Genomic DNA, 23,217 nt, shown 5'->3' with positions numbered 1-23,217 from the left:
CCACTATGTTCTACTCAGTCTGCATTTCTTTTTTAAATGTATTTTTAAATTTTTATTATGTGTATGCACCCGAGGGTCTGCATGCACACAGAGAAGGCCAGAAGAGGCCGTTGAATTCCCCTGGAACTGGAGTTACAGGTCATCATAAGCTGTCACATGGGTGCTGGGAACTGAACCTGGGTCCTCTGCAAGAGCAGCAAGCAGAACATAGCAAGTGCTTTCAGTTGCTGAGCCGTCTCCAGGGCTCCTCATTCCGAATTTTTGTCACTAAGTGTCTAGCACTATCCCTAAGCACTATTGAAGTGAACTTGACAAGTGTAGCAAAATCCAGAGCTAAGCTTTGTGCCACGAGAGGCCAACGTGCAGCCTGTGAAGGGTGGGGAGAGCCAAACCACTGATGCTAGATGAACCCATCTGATTTAGTGGCCATACCAGTCTGATCTTTTAAACGGTTCCTAGCAGAATGAACCAGCTCTTGGGAAGTCGGTCTGACTGCAGTTTGCTACTAATTGTAGTTTCAAATGAGCTACTCTGGGCACGGCAGATAGCGAGACATAAATTCAATTATCTGCTTTCAGTGTGTCCTTGAATTAAGGTGAACTTCGGTCTTCTTACCACCTGGGCTTCTGGAGAGTGAATCATTTCTCTGCCATTAATATAGATAACTCTACTTACCGAATTTAGGTAAGTGCCCAAATTATTGGAAAAGAAAAGAATGGTTCTAGGTGGCATTTGAAACTCTGAAAAAGTCAGAGAGGCTAATTGTATACTTTACTTTCAATGTGTTTTTCCTTGGCTGTCCGTCTTCTGAGATGCTTAATCTTCCTCTGGCCACTTACTCTTCTGGCTATCGTCACAGATTTTGGTCCATGGACCACCTCTAGCTCATTAGACCCCAGTCTGCTGAGTCAGGATTTAGGTGTAGTATGGGAGGAAGACGTCAGAATTTAGCATTTAAAATATGATCCCAACGGCTGGCTAGGTCAGTTGGTTGTATGCAGTGTTGATGGTGAATGCTCCCTGCACTGTGGATGTAGCTAAGGAACAGAGACTCAGCATGAACAATCCCAGCTCTATCCCCAACATTAGAAGAAGAAGAGGTGAAGGGGGAGGGAGAGGAAGAAGAAGGAAGAGGAAGAAGGAGGAGGAGAAAGAGGAAGAAAAGGAAGAAGAAGAAGAAGAAGAAGAAGAAGAAGAAGAAGAAGAAGAAGAAGAAGAAGAAGAAAAAGGAAGAAGGAGGAGGAGAAGGAAGAGAAGGAGGAAGAAGTAAAGGACCTCAGGATTCAAATTACACCCAAGTTTGAAAACCTCTGCCTTGACTGTGAAGGGGGATATCTAAATCAATCTTCAGCATTGGTTTGAGTGACATGGAGACCATGGAGTTGGAGGAGCAAGGATGATTCCCACGTCATCCTCCAGCCACCAAGCCTCACTGACTGTCCTTGCTCTTTTGGCTACCACAGTCCCACACTGGCCAGGCTGGGTCCAGAGATGGTTTCTAGATCATGAAATACATTTCAGGATTCTTCATAATTAACCTCTCTCTCCTCTCACACGCATCCCACTGCGGTTCCGTCAGTGGCTGTTCCTCACTTCAGCCAGACCATGCATCCCCGGGGTAAGCATCACCTCTACTCAGTCACATTTCTCAGTCTAGGGGAGGCTGGGACTCCCATGTAGTCCTTTTCTAGCCCAGTCTCTAAAACTGCGTTTTGTTTAGAACTAGGGACCAATCTATCAAAATTCACATTTAATTTGTGTAAGTCCCATCTTACCAGCTAAATTTTTAAGTCTCCTGCCAAAGAGACTATCAGACATTTCAAATTCTCCCTCAGTTGTTAGCACTGAACACCATAGTCGCATGGCAAGACTGTAATAAGTTCTACTAAAATCACTGACCGACGGGGCAGCTTCCCACCAGCCCAAAGGATTTTGCAGTCACTCAGCAATCCTGAGCATGTCTACAGAGCCGGCACCAGCAACTGAGAGTCATTAGTGCCACATAAGAGTAAAATCCACAGCAGGGGCTGGAGATGGGGCTTGGAGGTTAAGAGCAGCCATTGCTCTTCCAGAGAAAGGGAGTACAGTTCCCAGCAGACACATCAGGTGGCTGGCAAACACTTGTAACTCCAGTTCCAGGGGAACTGATGCCTTCTTCTAACCTTTATAGGACCCTACACTAATGTTCCTTTCCACACAAATGGGCACACACATATAAATATAACTTAAAAATAATTGCTTAAGAAAGGAATTCCATCAAAAGAATGCACGAATTGTTTATTAAACCCTGGCACTGGGTAAGTTGCTAAGAATATGGTTGTTCTAGTTTGATTTCTGTCACTGTGATAAAACGTCAAGAGAATAAGCAACTTGTAGGGGACGGGGTTTATTTCCACTTACACCACCAGGTGACAGTTCATCACTGAGGGAAGCCATGGCAGGAACTCAAGGCAGGAAACTCGGTGCGGGAATTCAAGCAGAGTGTGGAGGAACATTGTTTACTGGCTTGTTCTCCATGCCTCACTCAGCCCACTATCTTATATCATCCAAGACCACCTGCCCAGGGGTGGCACTACCTCCAATGTTCTGGTCCCTCCCGTATCAATCATCAGTCAAGAAAATGCCCCCACAGACTTGCTTATAGGCGAATCTGATGGAGGCATTTTCTCTCCTGAAGTGCTCCCCAGACGACTCCAGCTGTGTCAAGCTGCCAAACACTGCCCCTTGCAAGGGTGATGAGTAAATCATTCTCTAAGATCTCATGAAATCCTCACGGCCCTCACAGAAGCAGACAGACCTTCTTGGCAATCATAAAAATGAATAGAAGATTGTAGATTACACAAACAGGACCTGACCTTGGTTGTAGGATCTGAAGGTAGGGAAGACAGTAGATTTGAGACAGTCTGGCCTCAGGCTTAAGGCTGTGTAGACCTCCTCCCCCTAACCCCACTTCCCTGCTACAGAAACGGCAGTCACAGGCCTGCCCCAACTATGAAAGGGCTTGAGTCCACATGGGTGAATTATGAAAACGAGGTGACTGGCCTGGCTTATTCCAAATGGACGAAATCCCTAGAATTGTCCTTGGACTGTCTGGTAATAAAATGAGTTTGATAAGAGTCCTACTAGCCTCACACTGTGAAGATTAGGAATGTAATACTTACAACTCCTGGAAAGGAGGTAGAATGTTCTACCCAGTATGCAGACATATAACCCTAAATGCTTGGCTAACCAATTCCAGAGCAAATGTGACAAAACTCTGTGTGTGTGTGTGTGTGTGTGTGTGTGTGTGTGTGTGTGTGTGTGTTGTAACAGAAAACATTTGTTGCTCTTCCAGTGGGCTCTTAATAAAACTTGGTTGTACAGTTCGACTGCTCTCTTGTGACTTTTTGTGAATTACAACAAAGGGACATTTTAGGGGGTTCCCATTTAGGGAAAATGGGCAGCCTATCAGAGGGCACAGGGTATTGTCTGAATAGTTTTGTCTGAAATAGGCAAATTTGACAAGATAGTTACCCTGAAAACTCAGTGAGTAGAGAAAGCCATACCATATGGAGATGGAGATGTGTTTTTATTCTTTTTCTTTTCTGTAACTCGCACAGAGTGTGCTCATATGTGCCTCTCAAGAGTACGTAGGAAGGTATAGAAGAGATGATGTGGAGACACCAAAGGTGCCGGCCACTCAGTATAGCTCTACTCAGTCAGATGGGCTTTCTTATACAAACTTGGATGTTGAAGACATTTCACTTCAACCTTTAAAGCATGAGATTCCAAATCATGCATTGTCACACCCAGAAGACTGATCATACTTAACAAAATACGTTTGGTGAGATCTGCAAACATCTTTGCAGTAGATGCATTTTCTTCTAATAGTCATTTAACAACTAAGCCATAAAGGCCAAAGATACCTGTTTTGTTTTTGTTTTTGTTTTGTGTTTTGTTTTGTTTTGTTTTTTTGAAATATCATTCTTCTGGTCTGTCTGTGTGTCTCTCTGCAAATATAACAGGAAGAAGACAGTTCACTAAGAATCCGTACTTACACTTGCTTTCTATGGCATGCATCCTTCTAGTCTTTGCCCATCTGAACTCCTCTCTTAGCTACCACAACCCTGTGAGGAAGGGATGAACTTGACTAACCTCAAACCAAGAAAAGCAAGGTACAGAGAAGCCCAGGAGCTTGCCTAGGGTCACAGTTCTAATCACTGATTAGAGTAGGACTTGAATCCAGGCACAGAGATTCGGGTCAAGCTTCATAATTGTCCATCTCATAGGCTGAGGAAGAAAGACTTTTATACGGACTGTAATTGTCTTTGAGTAGTTAGGGAAAACACAATGCGTCCCTAGGCTTGCCATAGGCCAAGTTTCAAAACTCGTGTTTAGCTCGATGGTTAATAATGGGAGAGTCACGGGTTACCTCATGGCTAACTCCTTGTCATCAATAAATCAGAAACAGCTAATTTGTACAACCTCAGTTAGAAGGTGCAATGAAAGCAAGGGGGAGAAAATGTTTGAGAAAACTATCTTCAGAGAAAAAAGCAGTAAGTTAAAATTGACTCCCTGAAGTAAGTAGACGCTCCTCTTTGCAATTTACCTGAGCCCTGGGAGGTGACTTAGAATTCCCAGCCTTTGCCGGGATGCGAGCTCCAAAGCGCTTCTTTTAGCAGCTCTTGCAGGATAAATGATGACTTCAAAGCTCAGCGATGTCTCCATTCAGAAAACGGGTCGCTGACAAGAGCTCTAGGGTCTAAAGAAACTATAACAAGCAAAGAAATATGGCACCAAGGAAAATGAGTCCTTAGCCGGGGTCCCGCCTCCCTCTCATCCATTTCACGCTGTGTTACGGAGAACTTCATTCTGCCCTGTCACAGAGAGACGGCACCTGCAAGAACAGACTCAATTCCACATACTGGGTCTGGTCCACACAGAATGTCACTGGGACAAGGAGCCCCATACTTTTGTGAGGCCTGGTACCTCTAACAATGTGCCCTAATGGGCTCAGGCCCTTTGTGGTAGTTGGCCAAGAAGTTGGGTCAAGGAAGTCTGGGCCCAAACCCCTGTCAGCCAACAGGTACTTCCTGTTGAATCAGTCAATTGGCTTACTTCTGCCCAAAGTGGGGTTTCTGCGAAATAAAGGGTGAGTATAATTTTATATTGCAGTGCTGGAATGAAGGAGAAGAGCAAGCATTTACAAACTGAGGAAGAGAGACCTTTTCAGAGAGCATGAACCCCGCCAACATCAGTAATATAGACGCTGGGGTGGGCACAGAGAACCCTAAGATGGCAAGAGATGCGTGTCACTACATACACGGAAGGGGCATCCGTGTACAACCCCACTCTCTAGCCACAGGGTGGAGGAATTTATTAGAGAGCACCATTCCTCTGTAGGATGGAACCTGTCATTCATGAGCATGACAAAGAGAAGCTGGAGGCAGCCGGCCTTCAGTGGCTTTCTGGGCTGTGTCTCAGGATGGAGCCCAGTACTGCAGCTTGCTGGGACTGGCACGCAGGTGAGCCCCAGACCACTGGCTGCTGTTCTGATGTGTTATCTGGCTTTTGCCCTCCCTTCTCTCCAACCCAGCAAGAGTCAGAGCTTATCCTCCTGCTCTAACCCCAAAGGAAGCAAACATGAGTGTCGGGCTGAGGAAGGGAGGGAGCTACGGTTCAGGACTTCTTGTGAGTCCTACCTGCTGGGGTCACTCAGTAAGTGTTAGTTCCAGAGCCAGCTTCGTGTCAGGCTTTCTGGGTAACACTGGCATTGGCTCTATGAGGGACGCGCATTGTTCCTACTTTTGAGAGGAGAGAGATAAGATAATAAGTTACGAAGTGGGTGTGACTTACTCAGGGGCCAGCCCTAGGCGATGGAAGGTCTAGTCCTTCAGGCAGGTCTAGTCCCCACGGCAGTGTCAGTGGCTACAACAGCAGAAGGTTGTCCAACGCTGTCTCCCTACGACACAACCACTGGGTAAATGGAAATTCCATCTTCCTCTGGGACAGAATAAGGAACAGGACAAGATCAGTGCCCCAACCCTTCTTCGTGTCTATATTGAGGCACAAAAACATAGGAAACAGACCCAACCCCAGGAACAGAGTATGGTGATATTTTTATTTGTGCTCTAACAAATAAAGCTTGCCTGGAGATCAGAGTATAAGGATTATGTCCTTATTATGTCATCAGCCTGCGACGGTGTCCTAGCCTAAAAAACGGGCGTGCCCTCCCACGGGCTCTCTTTCTTTATCCCCTCTGTACTTCCCCTCCACACAGTCTCTCTCTCTCTCTCTCTCTCTCTCTCTCTCTCTCTCTCTCTCTCTCTCTCTCTCTCTCTCTCTTCCTCCTAATAAAGCTCTAAAAAGGTAACCATGGCTTGTGATTCTTCCACCACTTCAGCATCCAGCGCTCTGGCCACTGCGGGCAGCGTCCAGCCATAAGCGCCCGGCCACAAGCGCCCGGCTACAAGCGCCCTATTAACCCCTTCACATAGTGTGGAGCTAGCCACGAGAGGCCAGGCAGTGGTGGCACACACCTTTAATCCCAGCACTTGGGATCTCATGCCTTTAATCCTAGGACTTAAGAGAAGGAAACAGATAAGGCTGGGCAGAGAGAGTCATAAGGCCGGGTGGAGACAGGAACTCGGCCACTTTCAGTCTGAGGATTCGGTAGAGGTAGGAAATGGCCGTGGCTTACTCCTTTGTCTCCCTGGTCTTTCAGCATTTACTCCTATATCTGACTCCGGGTTCTTATTATTAAGACCAATTAGAATCAGTGTTACAATGGAGTATGGGAAGAAGGGTAGAAAGAGTTAGCTGGGAGCCCAAAGTGGGGGAACAGTTGGATGCATGAGTACATCTAGAGAAATTGGAAGTGAAAACTAGAGTAAGTTCTTTCATCTTTGCTAATAGATATGGTATCAGAATACAGATAACTAGCAGGGCTGGGGAGATGGCTCAGTGGGTAAAGGAACTTGCCACCAGGCCGGATGACCCAAGTTTAATCTCTGAGACACACATAGTAGAAGGAGGAGGAACTCATGCAAGATGTCCTCTGATCTCCAACTGAACTCTCTGTAGCATGGACATACACATATTCATACTCTTTTTTTGTATATATATATATGTATGTATATGGATAGACAGATGTGTTCATGTCTGTTTTTGCTCTTTCGAGGGACCTACCACCCAGTTTCCAAATAAATCACACATGGAGGCTTATTCTTAATTATAATTGTCAGCTGTCCTTAACTTAAATTATCCTATCTATCTTTTGCCTCTGGGCTTTTACCTTTCTTTCTTACTCAGTTGCTGGTTGTGTGGCTGGCCCCTGGAGTCCTCCTCCTTCTCTTGCTCCGTGATCTCTCTTCTCAGATATCTCCTTCTATCTATTCTCTCTGCCTGCCAGCCCATCTATCCTTTCTCCTGCCTTGCTATTGGCCAGTTCTTTATTAGTTCTAAAACACCTTAGACAGACACAGTAACACAGCTTCACAGAGTTAAACAAATGCAACATAAACAAAAGTAACAAACCTTAAAATAATATTTTACAACACAGATGATAGATAGATAGATAGATAGATAGATAGATAGATAGTAGAAGTGATGCTAGGAAAAAAAAACAAATCAAAGAAAGAGGATAAATCATAATATCATATCTTTTCTACAATGCAAAAATAAAATATTGGCTATGAGCATTGCTGAGGATGTGGCCAGATTTCTATCTGTCTATGACAAGAGCCATGGCCTCACCCATTTTTTGGCCTTCAGTTCTAGGTTGATTCAGCAACTATCCTAACAAATGTCTTCTACTAATTAATCAGTACCCTGGCTCCTGCCTATTATGAACGACTGGGAAAATGCCATATTATCCTCAACTTCCTTCTTAGAAAACTGTTGTATTTCAATACTCATATGAACTAATACATACAAATGTTTTGCTCATGAATTTATTTTTTTTTAATTTAATTTATGTGTGTGTGTGTGTGTGTGTGTGTGTGTGTGTGTGATATGTGTGCGAGTGCAGATGTATATGCCACAGTAGCCTTGGGGAGGTCAGAGGACAGCTTGTAGGAGTTGGTTCCCTTTCTCTCACCTTGGGTTCTGGGGCTCACTTGGGTCCTCAGGCACACACTGCTGAGGCATCTCATTGTTCCCCACCCACCCACCACTGAGTTTTTAAAAGTGTTCAGACTGACATCTTAAAAAGAAGACAGTAGATAAGTATACCACGAACCTTCACAGTGCCCTGCATGCGTTTTGCCAACATTAAGTTGTGGCCAGACTGGATATCAACCAACCACCAGGGCTTGGAAAAGATAATGCATGCTTCACTTCGAGGAGGAGCTCAAATCATAGCTTGCACAGAGCAGACAAGCGAGAGGATTTATCCCACCCCCTTTCCCTGTCTCTAGAGTTTAGGAAATGACACAGGCTCCATCACAAAAATCTAAGGTTGCGTTTTCAGAACGATCTCTCTTAGTGAATGAGGCTGCCAGCCTAGTTTCTAACCGTTAAACATGAACAGTGTAGAGGAGACGAGCACCACCATGCCATCCTGCTTCAAAATTTATCTTTCCATCGTTATTGAGAACTCTGGAGTCTCTCTGAGTGTTCTGTGATTAAATTTTAATAGACACCAGAAATGAAAATGGCAGCCACTGTGTGGAAGAGGGAGCCGTGGGGAGCCAGTCTATCTGTCGCTCACCCATAAGATGTCGAAGGACGGCGGCTTATAACCTTTGCAATGGCGTGCTTTTTATTTAATACACTCAGTGATTTCATTAGTCTGCTAATATAAATCTTTAAAAGAAAAAAACCATAAAAATGTGAGCTTAGTCAGCAGGGGTCCATGTACTGCTGTTATTTTCCCCACTGCTGGAGAAATGACTTCTACCACCACCCCCCCCCCCCAGCACGTGTCCTCATTAGCATGTACGAAATGATAGATAGCAACAAGCATTGGGAGATTTACACTGTGCCGCGTCTAACTTCATTAATAAGAAAGGGAGTCCATTTTTTAGGGAGGAGTCAACACTCACCAGTCCTGACATATCTGTTCAATTAATATCATAAATCTGTCATATGCATGTGACTTTAAGAGTGTCCACCTCAGTTTCTCTACCTACTATAGCTATTAACTAAACATGTCTGTACCTACAGAGTGTTAAGATGCTGTGACCTTCATTTACATATTTATTTATGGACAGGATCTGTGTATCCCAGGCTGGCCTTGAACTTGTTCTGTAGCCAAGGAAGACCTTGAAATGTGGATTCTCCTGCCTCTACTTCCTGAGTGTGTAATACATTTACAGGTATGCAATATTACACACCTGTAGTACCATGTCCTGTCTATGCGGTGCTGGGGATCAGACCCAGGGCTCTATGCATGCTGGACAAGCACTCTACTGTCTGAGCTACATCCCCAGCTAACCCTGCCAGGATCTGGAAGTAGCAGATGTGATTTAATTATAACCTTAAAGTCTGTACCCACTGCCCAACTTAGGGCCATTCAACCAATGTTAAGTAGGTGTCAGAGGATGGGGAAAGGGTGTGCAAGGTTCAGAAGATGCAAGGTTGCACAAAACAGAGCCCAGGGTTCCAGGAGCATTCAGTTAAATAGATATGGTGAGGATATGAAGGAAGATGAAATAAGGAGAGACTCCAGAAATGTATAAATAGCCGAAAGTGCCTCAGATCGTAGCAGGGGCGAGCAGAAGCACAAAAGGAAGACAGTCTGAAGTTACAAATGGAATTAATACCTGAACAAATATCTAAGGACAAATAGCCACCCCTCCTGAAGATTCTAGAACCTAGCAAGAGTAAGTGATCAATAAATTTGGTAAAAGAGTTCATGGAATATGTTTGTCAGGCATGGGAGGAAATGACAGCATTTTAGGAGGAGGCGTGAGGGCAAAGGTCAAATGGTCTCCGTGTTTTTTTGAGAATTGTGAAGGAGAATGTGATTTGAATGAGGAAGTGGTGAAAGGTGAGCTGGGAAAGAATTTTTAAAATAACAACAACAAGAACACACAAAACCACTTGGTCTCTGGTTGATAAAACTGAGAAGAAGAAAGTAGCCTTCCAAGAACTATTCACAAAACACTGGAAATGCATCAGCCCACGGGGCAGGCTCATACATAAGCAAGTACAATAGGAGAAATACCTTGAAAATCACTCAGTATTGTTCTCTGACTTGTTTACATGGCAACACCAAAACAGGGCCAGGTATCTCTGCATTGTGATATGTTTCTTTCCCTTTGGGATAGTGAAAGTTCTGGATGTGGGTGGTGGAGGTTGCACAATGATAGGAATGCACTAGATGTCATTGAATTGTATGCTTGACATGATTAAAATGATACAGTTCAATTATGCATATTTTACAACAACCAGAGACGTATTTCTTCAACATTCTAGAGATAGAAACTAGAAGATGAAGAGCCAACCTAATCTATGTAACAAATTGCACACCAGCCTAGGCTGCATAGGGGGACTTTGCCTCAAAACAGACAAGGGACTGGAATGTAGCTCAGCCCCAAAGTGCTTGCCTAGCATGTGCAAGGCCCTGGGTTTGACCCTCAGAGCTACAAAATATTCTAAAGTATCTCCTCAGTACCTGAAATGCATAGTTTACCTCAGGGAATTTTGATAATTATTACCAAGCTCACTGAGTTTAATTTTTCTTTTTGGTTTGTGTGTGTGTGTGTGTGTGTGTGTGTGTGTGTGTGTGTGTGTGTGTGTATGCTTATAGGTGTATATATGTAGTATATTCGTTCATGTATGTACAGATACACAGGCTGATATGCCTACAAAGAGGATGTGTGTGGTGTATGCATTCATGTATGTAGCTACACAGGCTGATATGTCTACAAAGAGGCCAGAGGAGATCATCAGCCATTCTGGTTTATCATGGTCCTCCTTATTTCCTCGAGACTGGATTTCTCACTGAACCTGGAGCTAGGCCAGGAGCCAGCAAATCCCAGTGATCCTCCTGTCTCCACCTCCCATTGTGCTAGGGTTATAAGTGTGCATGGCCACACTCAATTAGAGGAGTGCTGAGGATGTCAATGTGGATCCTCATGTTTACACAGCAATCATTCTTACCCACTGAGCTCTGTTTTTTTTATCAAGACATAAATACATGCAGGCCTTAGACATGCATACATTTGTTTTGTATGTAGGCACTAGTGCACAGATCCCAACCTCCATCAAGATACTTGCCCAGCACTCCAGTGGGTCCCTTCTACGCCTTCCCAGGAACTGACTCCCCTCAAAGCTAACTGCGTTTCTGATTCCCACCATTTTAGATGGGGATGATGTGCGCTTATCCTCATGTTTTCTCAATTTTATGCAGTGGTCTCTGACCCTTATTGACAAACTCTCTTAGGTTTTATTGTTGTTCTTATTGCGTAACGAACTCCCACAAACTTGGTGGCTTAAAGCAAGACCGACTTATGACCTCCAGTTCCCACAGATCAGCATGGCAGGCACTGGTTAACTGGGCTCTCTGCAAAGGATCATTCCAGACTGATGTCAAGGTGTAGGCTGGGCTGTTAGCTCATCTGAGGCGGCGTCCTCCCTCACGCTCCCTGTGTGTTGGCAGGATTCATTCCCTTGCAGCTGTGCTGCCAAGGTCTCTAGGTGCCTGCCAGCTGTCCTTCAGTCCTTCTCAAGGACACCTTCTGTCCTTATCACTCACAGCCCCCTGCCCCAACACAGCAGCTGAACTCTTCAAGGTCAGGTGAAGGGGGCTGACGATTCCTGTACCTCCAATCTTGCCTAATTAAACTCAGGCTCATGCAGAGTGGTTCCCCTCTTTTGATTAGCTCAAAACTCAACTGAGTTTGGACTTTAATCTCGTCTATAAAATCTCTTTACCACATAACACAACGTTTCATGGCATTCAGTCCCACCTAAACTCAAGAGGAAAGAATTATGCCTGGCCCATGGGATGAGGGACAGGATTCTCAAATCATCTAGAATTCTACCTTCTTCAATTGCTTCTGATGCACGTCAGCTGACCACTGTAGCTGGAGTTTTCTCTCAGGCCTGCCAAGCCCTGGCAGCCCACTTATAAAATAAACACACAGGCGCTTATATTATTTAAACTGTTTGGCCTAATGGCTCAGGCTTCTTGCTAGCTGTTCTTATATCTTAAATTAACCCATTTCTATCAATCTGTAAGTTGCCACATGGCTGGCTCGTGGCTTACCAGTATCTTAACATCTGCTTCTCATCGTGGCGGCTGGCAGCATCTTTCTGTCTCAGCCTTCCTCCTCCCAGAATTCTCCTCTCTCTTTCTTCCACCTATACTTCCTGCCTGGCTACTGGCCAATCAGCGCTTTATTTTATTAAACAATAGAATAACACATTCACAGCATAGAGAACATCCCACAGCACTTCCTCTTTTCTTTTTTTTTTCAAAAAGGAAGGTTTTAACTTCACATAGTAAAATTACATATAATAAAACAATTATCAAGCAATAATTACAGTTATAATATCTAGTCTATTTATATTTGGCAAAATAAAAGAAGATATCCTATCTATCTTATATTTGTGAGTCTAAGGTTTCATATCTAACTTATCTCTTATCATAACTAAGGAAATTATAACTATCTGGTCTTCAACTACATCAAAGACCTCAGAAGGGTATAATATTACCTGAGAAATGGGAGAGGGACACAAGCAATTTTGGGGAGTCTTGTGATAGTAGATTGAGACAGCTGGAAGCCTGGACAGTCATCTAAAGTTCCTTTGTAAAGTTGGGGCATCTGTCTTCAGGCCACAGGCCTAGAGTCTCTCAGTCACTTCTCTCTGTGTCCTGTAGAATGTCTGGCAGTTTCCTCTGCAAAGCAGGAACCTGAAGGACCATTTCACCAAGCAAAGTTCAGTGGTCACCTTCCTATGGGTCCTGCTTGTCCAGTTGATCAAGCAGTCCAGGCAAGGACAGTTTCTTGCCCAAATGGCTATTTTTGCCAAGGTGAAGATAAACTCTATATAGAGTGTCTTCGATGCTCATCCTCCTCTCTGAAGTAAATCCGGTGCTGCCAGAAGCAGATGTGTCTCACTGTCCAGAAAGTCTAAATTTTTAAAACATTTTTTTTTTTTTTTTTTTTTGGTTTTTCGAGACAGGGTTTCTCTGTGTAGCTTTGCACCTTTCCTGGAACTCACTTGGTAGCCCAGGCTGGCCTCGAACTCACAGAGATCCGCCTGGCTCTGCCTCCCGAGTGCTGGGATTAAAGGCGTGAGCCACCACCACCTGGCAAAAAAAGTTTTATTAATAAATGTAGCAAACACTGTATGCCCAGCAGTGCCCTCGCCAGAAGGCTGATCTACTCACACTTTATAACATCTTATCATAATATTTTATTTCTTCCCATTTTAATGGATGAAGAAAATAGAATTGCCAGAGGAGGCTACATCCTGGTACCACAGGTAATAAGATCACAGGTTAAGCCACAGGGGCTGACCCCAGTGTGAGCATCACATTCCAGTGCTACTGTTGTCTTTTGGGTCCTTCAAGGCTTGTGTAGTGGTTTCCACAGCTGATACGAGGCATCCCTTGGGGACGCTCTGTTTGTAGTATCCACTACACTTCAGCAACAATATTTTGGATTCATTTGGACATTCCTGGCCTAGCTAATAGATGGACATTGTTTATGAATGAATTATTCTAAGGCATTATGTCCACAGGGGCTTTTCTGCCAGTGACCTGCCCAGACTCCACCCACTCACCTGTTGGTGCTGATGGGAGCCAGAATTTCTTTTCTAGAAGCAGATGCTGAGTGTCTTCCTCACTTTTTTTTCCCCAGAAAAAGATGCCACTGTTGGATGAAAAACCACCTATTTGAAAGAGAATTTCTTTTTGTTAAAAGATGTAGCAACATCAATTAAAAACACAATCCAGAGTAAAAGTGGATAAACAGGTAGACATAACACATTGCAAACTCAGGTCCTTGAGTTCATGACACCCACTGTCGCCATCGTAAATGTGAAGAAAGATGGGTACAGGTGAGGCTGCATTTGGCTCCTCACTGGTCACCAGAGATGGTTTGAAGGTACTACGGAAAACATCCCCAAATCCTGAGAAGATGCTGCTTTCAAATCTTCATGTTCCCCCTTCTCTACATTTCCCAGGCTTCCTCCCTTTCCAATAAGTTTCTCCCACCCTTCCCCCTCCAGCACCAGATCAGATCTCTCACCCCAGAGAGCCACACAGTAAGAGTGGGAAACAGGGCAAACCACAGCTTTTGTGTCTTTGTGTTATAAAAGCCTAACCCTTGGGGGAAGAGATTCTCTATTCACACCCTAAAGAAACAGGATGAAGAAGTTCCCCCAAACTTCCCAAGTACTCTGGGTTTAGAGAAGAGGGGAAGAGGGGGAGGCCTGGAGCCAGTCCCAGGAGCAGAGGGGGGCAGCGCCCCACATTAAGCAGCCCACTAGGAAGGCTGCCAGCCTGGAGAGGGATGGCCACATTGTGTGCATTGACAGAAATATAAGCAGCTCCACAAAGGTCCCCGGGCTCCCAGCATGACATGGGAACAGCAGAAGACCATTAAAACTAGGACAGAAATGACAAGCTCTCAGCCTATCCCATCTCCAGCAAAAACAGAGACCCCAGTGTCTCTTGGCCCCCGGCACTTGGCTCTGTGGAAGATGCCAGAACTGGGGGCATACCCCAGGGGAGAAATCAGACTATCCCAAGACAAACTAAAATTCCATTGTTTTATGTGTTGACTTGTTTTTCCATGGACCCAGCCCAGTAGGCAAATTATAGTAAGATCTCAAGTTCAGTAAAAAGAAAGCAAGAGGGTGAATCGCTGCTCACAGACCCGAGTTCAGTGTGTAGAATTCAAGGCTGCTGCAGGAGGGACAGGTGAGCCCTCTGGAAGAGTTTAGGGTCTTCCAGATGGAGAACAGAGACAGTGGATCTGAGAACAACCAAAACAGAGAGAGGTCAAATGCAATTCTGTACTACAAACAGATAGGACTATCTGTTGTAGACCTCCGTGAAGCTCTATGCAAAGGGGGTATTTGTGTAATACCCCAACAGTACGAAAATAAAGGTGTATGTGGGACAGCAGTAGCAAGGACTGTGTTGAGCATGAGTGGACTAATTCAGAGTAATGATAGGAGGGACATTCATTTGACAACCGCATTGGGGGATATTGAATGACTAGATAAAAGCAGGTCACACTTAGAGGGTTCTGAGATCCTGACTCACAAGTTTGAGTTGGATACCGTAATAGGGCACCCACAGCGAGTCTCCCGATAGGCTGTGAAGTGACTTTTATTGCTAAGATTATCTGTAGTTGGCCTGGTGTGTTATGACTGGCAGGGAGATTGGGAATAAGAAGAATGAATGGGAGGCCATTTCAGTGATTTGGGCAAAGATGGGAGGAAGGTTTAGCTGTGAATGAAAAAGAAAATAAGTACAAATAGTGGGTCCGAATGCTTTGGAGAGTGGAGTTGGCGTGGCCAGTCATGGCGCCGAGTTTCTCACTCTGTTCCGGGACTCTCACAATCAGTGGATCTCTTTGGACCCAGGATGGCTTGCTCACTCTCACTCCTGCCTCTTGTCAGACATCAGGTGATATATTTCAGTTTGCTGTTTTAAACTATCATTCACCTTAGTCTTGGCTGGGGTGGGAAAGACTCGTGGAAGTAAAAACAAATGTTTCCATCCTTACAATGTTTTCACTCTTATAATGCTGTTCACTACTGCTGGTTAACGTCTTCTGACACTTGACATGTGGTTGCATGGAGCACACAGGGACATAATGGGGGGGACACAATGGGGACAAAGGCTTCTAACTGTAGAAACAAACGGTGGGAGCCTGCATCTATGAGTCCTGGGGAAGTAAGAAGGAACCGATAACACAACCAACAAGGTTTGTGCCAAAACTGCCTCTGGAATACAAAATACATTTAAAAGGCAGGCAAGCGGGTGGGAAGATGCTTGAGTGGGGAAAGGTGGCTGCTGCCAAGCCTGACAACCTGAGTTGGATCCCTAGGACCCATGTGGTGGGTGAAAGGAGAGGACCTGGTCCTGTAATTTGTCCCCTGACCTCCACAGTGGCAGGTGCACACGGGCACACATACACACACACACACACACACACACACACACACACACACAGGATTGTAAAAAGGCAACAGTTTATTTGTTATAATAATGATAACAACAATAGAGCAATAATAATAATAAAGCATTCAGGGAGTTGCTTCAGTGGCATGTAAAGGTTTTCAATTGAACGTTTGAGGTTCAAACCTTGACTTTTAATGCTTACTAATGATGTGGTCTTTGGCAAAGTACTAAACAGATTAGGACTCCTGTGAACATTAGGAGCAAGAAAATCTTTTGGCAGATGAAGGACCCTGGGGGCTGGATGACTAGTTTCTGACCTCCACTTATCACCTTGACTGACCACCCAGGTTCAGTAGCGGTCATCAGTACTGTCTATAGCGATTCTGCTATTTGACCCCCCTGCATTTTCATTTCCTTTTTGTACAATGAAAGAAACAAGAGTGACGGCCTCATGGGGGCTCTTTTAAGGATTTAATTGGTATAGAGCACATAGTGTTTAGTACGGTGGCTGGTGCATTTTAAACAGGCCGCCATGGTTTATTGTGACCACAGTGTTATTAATAACCTAAATCTCTCACGTTTCAGGGCAGAGGTTGGCAAACCGTGACCCGCAGACTAACTCCACCCCACAGACAGCTTTTGTAGAACCTGAGAGTAAAGCATCCCTCTAATATTTTGAAATGGTTGGAGCACAATCTCAAGAAGACTCACGCATGACACATGACCATTTTGCAAAAGTGCGAATTTTATTGTCCATGATAAAGGTCTGTTAGTTGTGCTCGATTACCTACATGTCCGCGCACATACATATACATGCATTGTGTGAGGCTGTTTCTGAGTTATGGAACTCAGAGGCAGTAACAAGCAGGTCCATAAAGCCTCGAATATTTCCTCTGCAGCCCTTTGAGGAGGGGGTCTTGTGGCCCCTAGTATAAAGGGCTTTCAGCTGCACTGACACGCGCTCCACCATCATTTCCACAGATGAGAAGAACATCAACATGATTTCTAAAATTCTTGAACACCAGTGCGTTCCAAGCGGTTGAAAGAGAAGAATTCTCAGTCTTCCCAAGTATTTGGGAATAGCTTTCAAAATACTGTCACCTTTCCTTGTGGGTGATGACAATGAGCCTGACATTGATTCTCCTTCTAATCCATAAAGATGGTGGCGGCAGAGTGCTGTGCTGGGGCCAAACCAAACACGCGCCTGCAAAGGCTGTCTAGCGTGAGACTGCACCAAAACAGAGTCAGAGAGGGAAATGTATTTTCTATGGACAGGTGCCAAGCAGTTTTTGGCTGTCATATCGTGTCAAGATACATAAATGCCAAGTGAAAAGTTCAGTCAATCACTGAGATTCTTTATCTATTTGATGACAAAACCTTAGATATTTGGAAACATCTGGCTGACTGACTACTTCTTGCTTTTCATCTGGATTTGGTATTCAGTCTGTTTTGGTTAATGAGAACAGCCAGATATTAACTACTAATACAAAAGAGACAAAAAAAATAATTTCCTTTAGCCTCTCCTAGAAAAATGTTCTGGTTCGATTTCTTTCTTTTTAGTGTGTGTTATTTTCTCCTCTTTCCACCCCTACTTTCTACTTTCCTCTCCTCCTTCTCCTTGACTTGCTTTTGGGCCTTTGGTATTTCTTCCACCATAATCTTGCCTGTCCAAACTTTCCAAGAGTATCGTCATCTTCTCGATCCCATCAGGAAGAAAACGGTTCACTCTGTAATATTTGAAACTCTCAATTAAAATCCAGCATTCATACCTCCAGTGGTGTAAACCACTGCTTACGTTCTAGGAGGCTGTTTCATGTACAGTTCCCTGTGGCAGAATTCCACAGAAAGGTCACAGAGAGACAGCTTTTGGTTGATCTATTCATGATTTTCCTATTGCTTGAAACTGAGTTTTAACAGGCTGTTCGGTGTTAGAATTGCATGCAAAGTCCCTATGACAGAACACAGATGTCTCTGAACCACTTCTTTGCAATTACAGCCTTTCTGTGACTTGGGCTCTTTCTGGAGCTATGGTTATGGTCCACGCTGGTCCACAGGCTTCTGTCGTAGCAGCATAGGCCTTGCCAAGGCAAGCACAGGCCTCCGTCCCTGTTCCCCTAAAATTTTGATCGATGCTTTGCCTTTATGAAGTCTTGCTGGGCACTCAGTGTTTAGTGCATGGAGCTCTTGTCAAAATCTCGTTTGCAAATTCCCAGGGAGTGACTTTTCTTTTCCAAACAATGCTGTGAGGTTAGCTGGAGCCCCAGATCCAATACACAGGAACAGCAGCTGCAAAACTGTGAATTTTATTGTCTTTAGTTCTAAGTCACTGACTGCATTTTTTTTTTTAAAGGAAGAGCTTCTAAAAGGAAGGGAGATTCTCTGGTTTTTAAATACTTGCTGGGTGGTAGCTGGAGAAGAGTGGGCTGTGTATCACAGATCTCTTCCTCATTTACTTAAAGATTACTATAAAATATCATTTTCTGGAAAGGCATTATGTTTAATGTGGAAAAATACTTTGGATTCTAGATTGATCAGTTTACATTCAATAACCTGCCAGGACTTAAAAACAGTAAATACAAAAGTCTCGGAAAAGTGTAAGCAGCAATGAGGGAATAGCAACCAATATGGTCATGTGACAGGTAAATCAAGAGCATATCATTTATCACTACAAATAACACTTCAAAAAGGTTTGGGGGTTGTCACATCTCCTTAATATTGTAGGAAATAATGGTTTATGTTTTTGGTGGCGGTGTTATGGTGTAGATATGAAGTATCCCTCCCAAAGGCTCATGTGTTGAGGGCTGAGTCCCCCAGCTGGTAGATTTCGTGGTTAGACGGTAATGAGATTGAGGAGGCTCTAACTTAATCATTGGGTGAATCCCTAAGTGGCTGTGTGGTTTGAGGGCATTGTTGAGAGATGATGGGAGGTAGGAAGAAGGGCCTCATGGGAGGAAGTAAGTCACTGTGGCATGCCTTTGAAGGTGTCTTGCCGCTGGCCCTTCCTATTAGTCTCTGCTCTCTGGCTGCCATCTCGTGAGCAGTATTCTTCTCCTGTGCCTCTCATCCACGCTTCTTCACCCTTTCAGTGGACCAGCAATGGAGCCAGCTCACCAGAAGGCAGGGCATGGACAGCTCTGAAGCCACACCAAAGAAAGTTTTCCTTCTTTAAATCCCTTATTCCAGGTATTTCTCCCAGCAATGAAAAATCTAAATGAATCGGAGACCAAATTTAGGACCCCAAACATGGGAGGTAAGCACTCTAAATACTAAGCTGTACTCTAAGACCCGGAAATTATTTTTAATTAGATGAAGAATAATTCTAAACAAGCACCTTACAGCCTTTACACACATGTGCTCAGGTCTATGACATTTCTATGTCTGTCATCTGTGTTGAGGGGAAAAAAATGAGAATAATGAAACGGAGCCAAGATCATCAAAACGGAGTCAAGACCATCAAAATGGAGCTAAGATCATCAAAGTTCTTATACCAAAGTGTCTGTTCCGCTCAACGCTGGCTTCAGGCTCTCACAAGAGGGAAGTAGACTGACGATATCACACTTGCTTCCTTTCTGTAGAACACATCCTGCCTTCCTCGACTGCCTCACCATAAGGTCTCAGAAGCAGTTCTGTTCCTTTCTGAAACTTCTGCCATAATAGAAATGCCTACAAGTTCATTCCCACCCCCCTCAGAAACACAAGAAACCCTACACATCTCTTCAGAAGCCTCCATTAAGCTTCCTATTCCCCTCAGATGAATCCAAATGTTTCCTAGGAAGATCTACAAAGCCCAGATACCCAGTCCACCTCTCCTGAGGGCCTCAGTCTCTGTCCTGTGCCACCCACGTCTTTCTCCCTCCATTCATACCTGCCTTTGCTCAGCAGTTCCACAGACCTAAGCTCACCCTGCCACAGGGCTTTTGCACATTCTCTACCTAAAGAAAGCCTTCTACCAAGTCCACACAGTTTAGTCAGGTGACTTAGGCCCAACCTTTCCCTCACCCCCCAAAGCAGGCAACAGAGCGGCTCTGCTGGAGATCATCACCCTAATCCCTGAAGAGGCCTTGAACCTGGGATTGTTTCAAGATGCAAGAATTAGCCTGTATTTGGGGGCGGTGACTTGAAACCGCCAAGCTATTGATTTTGAAGGAAGTTTAATGAGCCAAAGAATGCAAGGGAATAGTTCCCACTGTAAGAGCTTTCACAAAGAAAACAACCCTGCCCACATTTTGATTTTAGCTCAAGGAGACCCATGATGGACTTTTGACCTAGCAGTAGGAGAAATACACTTGTGTTGTTTTGAGATCCTGATAATGCAGTAATTTGTTACAGCAGCAATAAGAGACTCGGTAACAACCTCTGCTTCTAGCTACTTCCAATCCCCTTGGCTGCCTTTATTTTTCTTCACAGCGTTTACCGCTATTAGACATTGCTTGGCTTTCCTGTGCTAGTTACTTATCTGCCGCCTCTAAAATGATGTAGGCTTCGTGGGAGCAGAGACACTGCTGGGTCCTGGATTTCTCAAAAATGGAGAATGCAGGCTTTCAGCAGGTCTGAGTCAATAAATGACTGAATAAATCAAGAACGATGCTTCCTAAAACCAGATCTTGCTATAGCATAATTTAGATGTTACTAGTTTGTGTGTATGTGTGCATATATGTCTATGTATGTGTGTGTGTGTATGTATGTGTACGTGTTTATGTCTGTGTATGGGTGTGGTGTATGTATGATAGTGGAGTACATGAGATAAGTGAGTATTAACAGCAGCATTAGCCATACAGTGGTAATCATGGTGGAATTTGACCTTGTGTGTGATGGAGCAGTGACCCTGATTGATAAGAGCCAAAATTCATCAAATATTTTATGAAGGCTACTGACATGTCCCACATGAAAGTGTTCTCCATCTATGAGCTCAGAATCATTCTGAACGAGCTGTCTCTGTCACTCAGCCAAAGCCTTCAAAGGAAAGGTCCCACCCACAATGCAATTACCAAAATTCAAGGTCCATTCACCAATTACATACTTCTGACAAATTTCCAAATTTATGTGACTAAAGAAGTTAACCTAGTGTGATCAAAGCTATAAAGAAACAAATAAATACCCAGAAATATTTAAATTCATGGTGCGAAAGCAGAAGACAATCTCTATATGATAGAATGGAGGAAAATCTAAGACACTAATTGGTACCAAAAATAGACCTTAAAGGATTTGCAGACCCAATTAGCAAATTGGGTCTTGGTTGGCAGTTCTGTTTCTAGTATAATGATATATTTATTTAACCACCTTCAGAGATCTTTGCACTTAAAAAAACAGTAATTTCCTTTAAAATATTAATGACCCTTCAAAGGAATAAAAGGATAATCTCTAACTTTCTTCAGCTGCCTGTGGACCATCTCACTCTTCTGCTAACTACAGACAAAGCCTAGTGCCAGCCAGCTAAATCTGTTGGCATCCTTTGCCCATGGTTCCATGTGCTGGTGGTATGCTCTGTGGTAGGGCTTCTGTGTAAAAGTTCTGGACCATGCTTTAAGAGAAACAACATCTGAAAGAACAGTGCAGTGAGATACCAGCCAAACACAGGTGTTGCCTGGCTTTGGGGTAGTGGAAACGGGAAGGGTAGTATGCGACCAAGACTTCTTGGAAGAAATGGAAGAAATCTAAGGCAGTTGTTGTGGGATATTTGAACACTGTGTGAAAATGTATTGCTGTGATTGGTGTAATAAAAAGCTGAATGGCCAATAGCTAGGCAGGAGGTATAGGTGGGACTTCAGGGCAGAGAGAGAGAGGAAGTAGGAAGTGAATCTAGGCAAGCGGGAGATGCCTGAGGAGATGAAGAGGAAACAGGAGGTGCAAGAAGGATGAGAGGAGCCGGGCGTTGGTGGCGCACGCCTTTAATCCCAGCACTCGGGAGGCAGAGCCAGGTGGATCTCTGTGAGTTCGAGGCCGGCCTGGGCTACCAAGTGAGTTCCAGGAAAGGCACAAAGCTACACAGAGAAACCCTGTCTCGAAAAACCAAAAAAAAAAAAAAAAAAAAAAGAAGGATGAGAGGTGAAAAGCCACGAGACAAAACGTAGATTAATATAAATGGGTTAATTTAAGTTATAAGAGCTAGTGGGGCAAGCCTAAGCTATAGGCCGAACTTTCATAATTAATAATAAAAGTCTTCATGTCATTTTTTTGTGAGCTGGCGGCCCAAAGAAAAATTCATCTACAGTCAATGTGATGAGGGTCCAGGGAGTCGCTGGGAGGAGACAGGGAAGGCTGGGAAGCAAGATGGAGGAGACCAAAAACTACCTTCCAACTCATACCCTTTCCTGCATTTACAACATGGAGGACTGTATTGTATTATTGTATGAGCTATGCATGTTGATACATATAAGGACTGTTTGCCTCTGTGTGGTTGGTGTTTTGGTCTCTCAATTGGTCATATTTTGTTTCTTCTTTTCCTCAATGATAGAAACTTACATTGTTTCAACTTTTGTTTTTGCTTCTGCTATTACAACAATGCTGCTATCACCACCCATGAGTGGTAAATAGTTCTGTTACTCTTCCTTTACGTACATGTGTGATGAGAAACATAGGACAGCGTTCTAAGAAACGGACAGAGTGTATCTGGAATATCCCGGGGTTCCTGAGTGAGTGCTCATAAGTGAATGGGGAGCCAGAGGGTCCAAAGGAAGTTCACAGTTTCTTCTTTTCTCGTGTGGTGGAAACTTGGGCTCTAAATATAGGTAGCCCAGCCCAGCCCAGCCCACCCTCACGGGACTTCATGAAAGCAAGAGGAAAGCCTTGCTGTATTTATCTACTGAGTGGATACCAAAGAGCAGTCCTGCTATCACATGGAGATTGGTGAGAAATGCAAATTCTTCAGCCTCATCCCCCTACTTCTGAACTCGAAATTCCATAATTGGGGCACTGAAGATGTTTTGTTTTGTTTTGTTTTGTTTTGTTTTGTTTTGTTTTGTTTTTGTTGTTTTTTTTTAACTTGTCCCTGTCAGGTGGTTCTGGTGTAAACTAGAGTCACATATTGAAGGCTGAAAAATGATAGTTCTTATTCCTTGGTCAAGCCGCTTGTGACAAACTGCTTACCGCATCTGACTAAACAGACTCCTGGTGATAATCCTCATGATAAAACGTGTTGGTCATATTTT

Source organism: Peromyscus eremicus, chromosome 19 (assembly GCF_949786415.1).
Source record: "Peromyscus eremicus chromosome 19, PerEre_H2_v1, whole genome shotgun sequence".
NCBI classification, from domain to species: Eukaryota; Metazoa; Chordata; class Mammalia; order Rodentia; family Cricetidae; genus Peromyscus; species Peromyscus eremicus.
The sequence above is the reverse complement of the archived record's forward strand: the minus strand, read 5'-3'. Positions refer to the sequence as shown.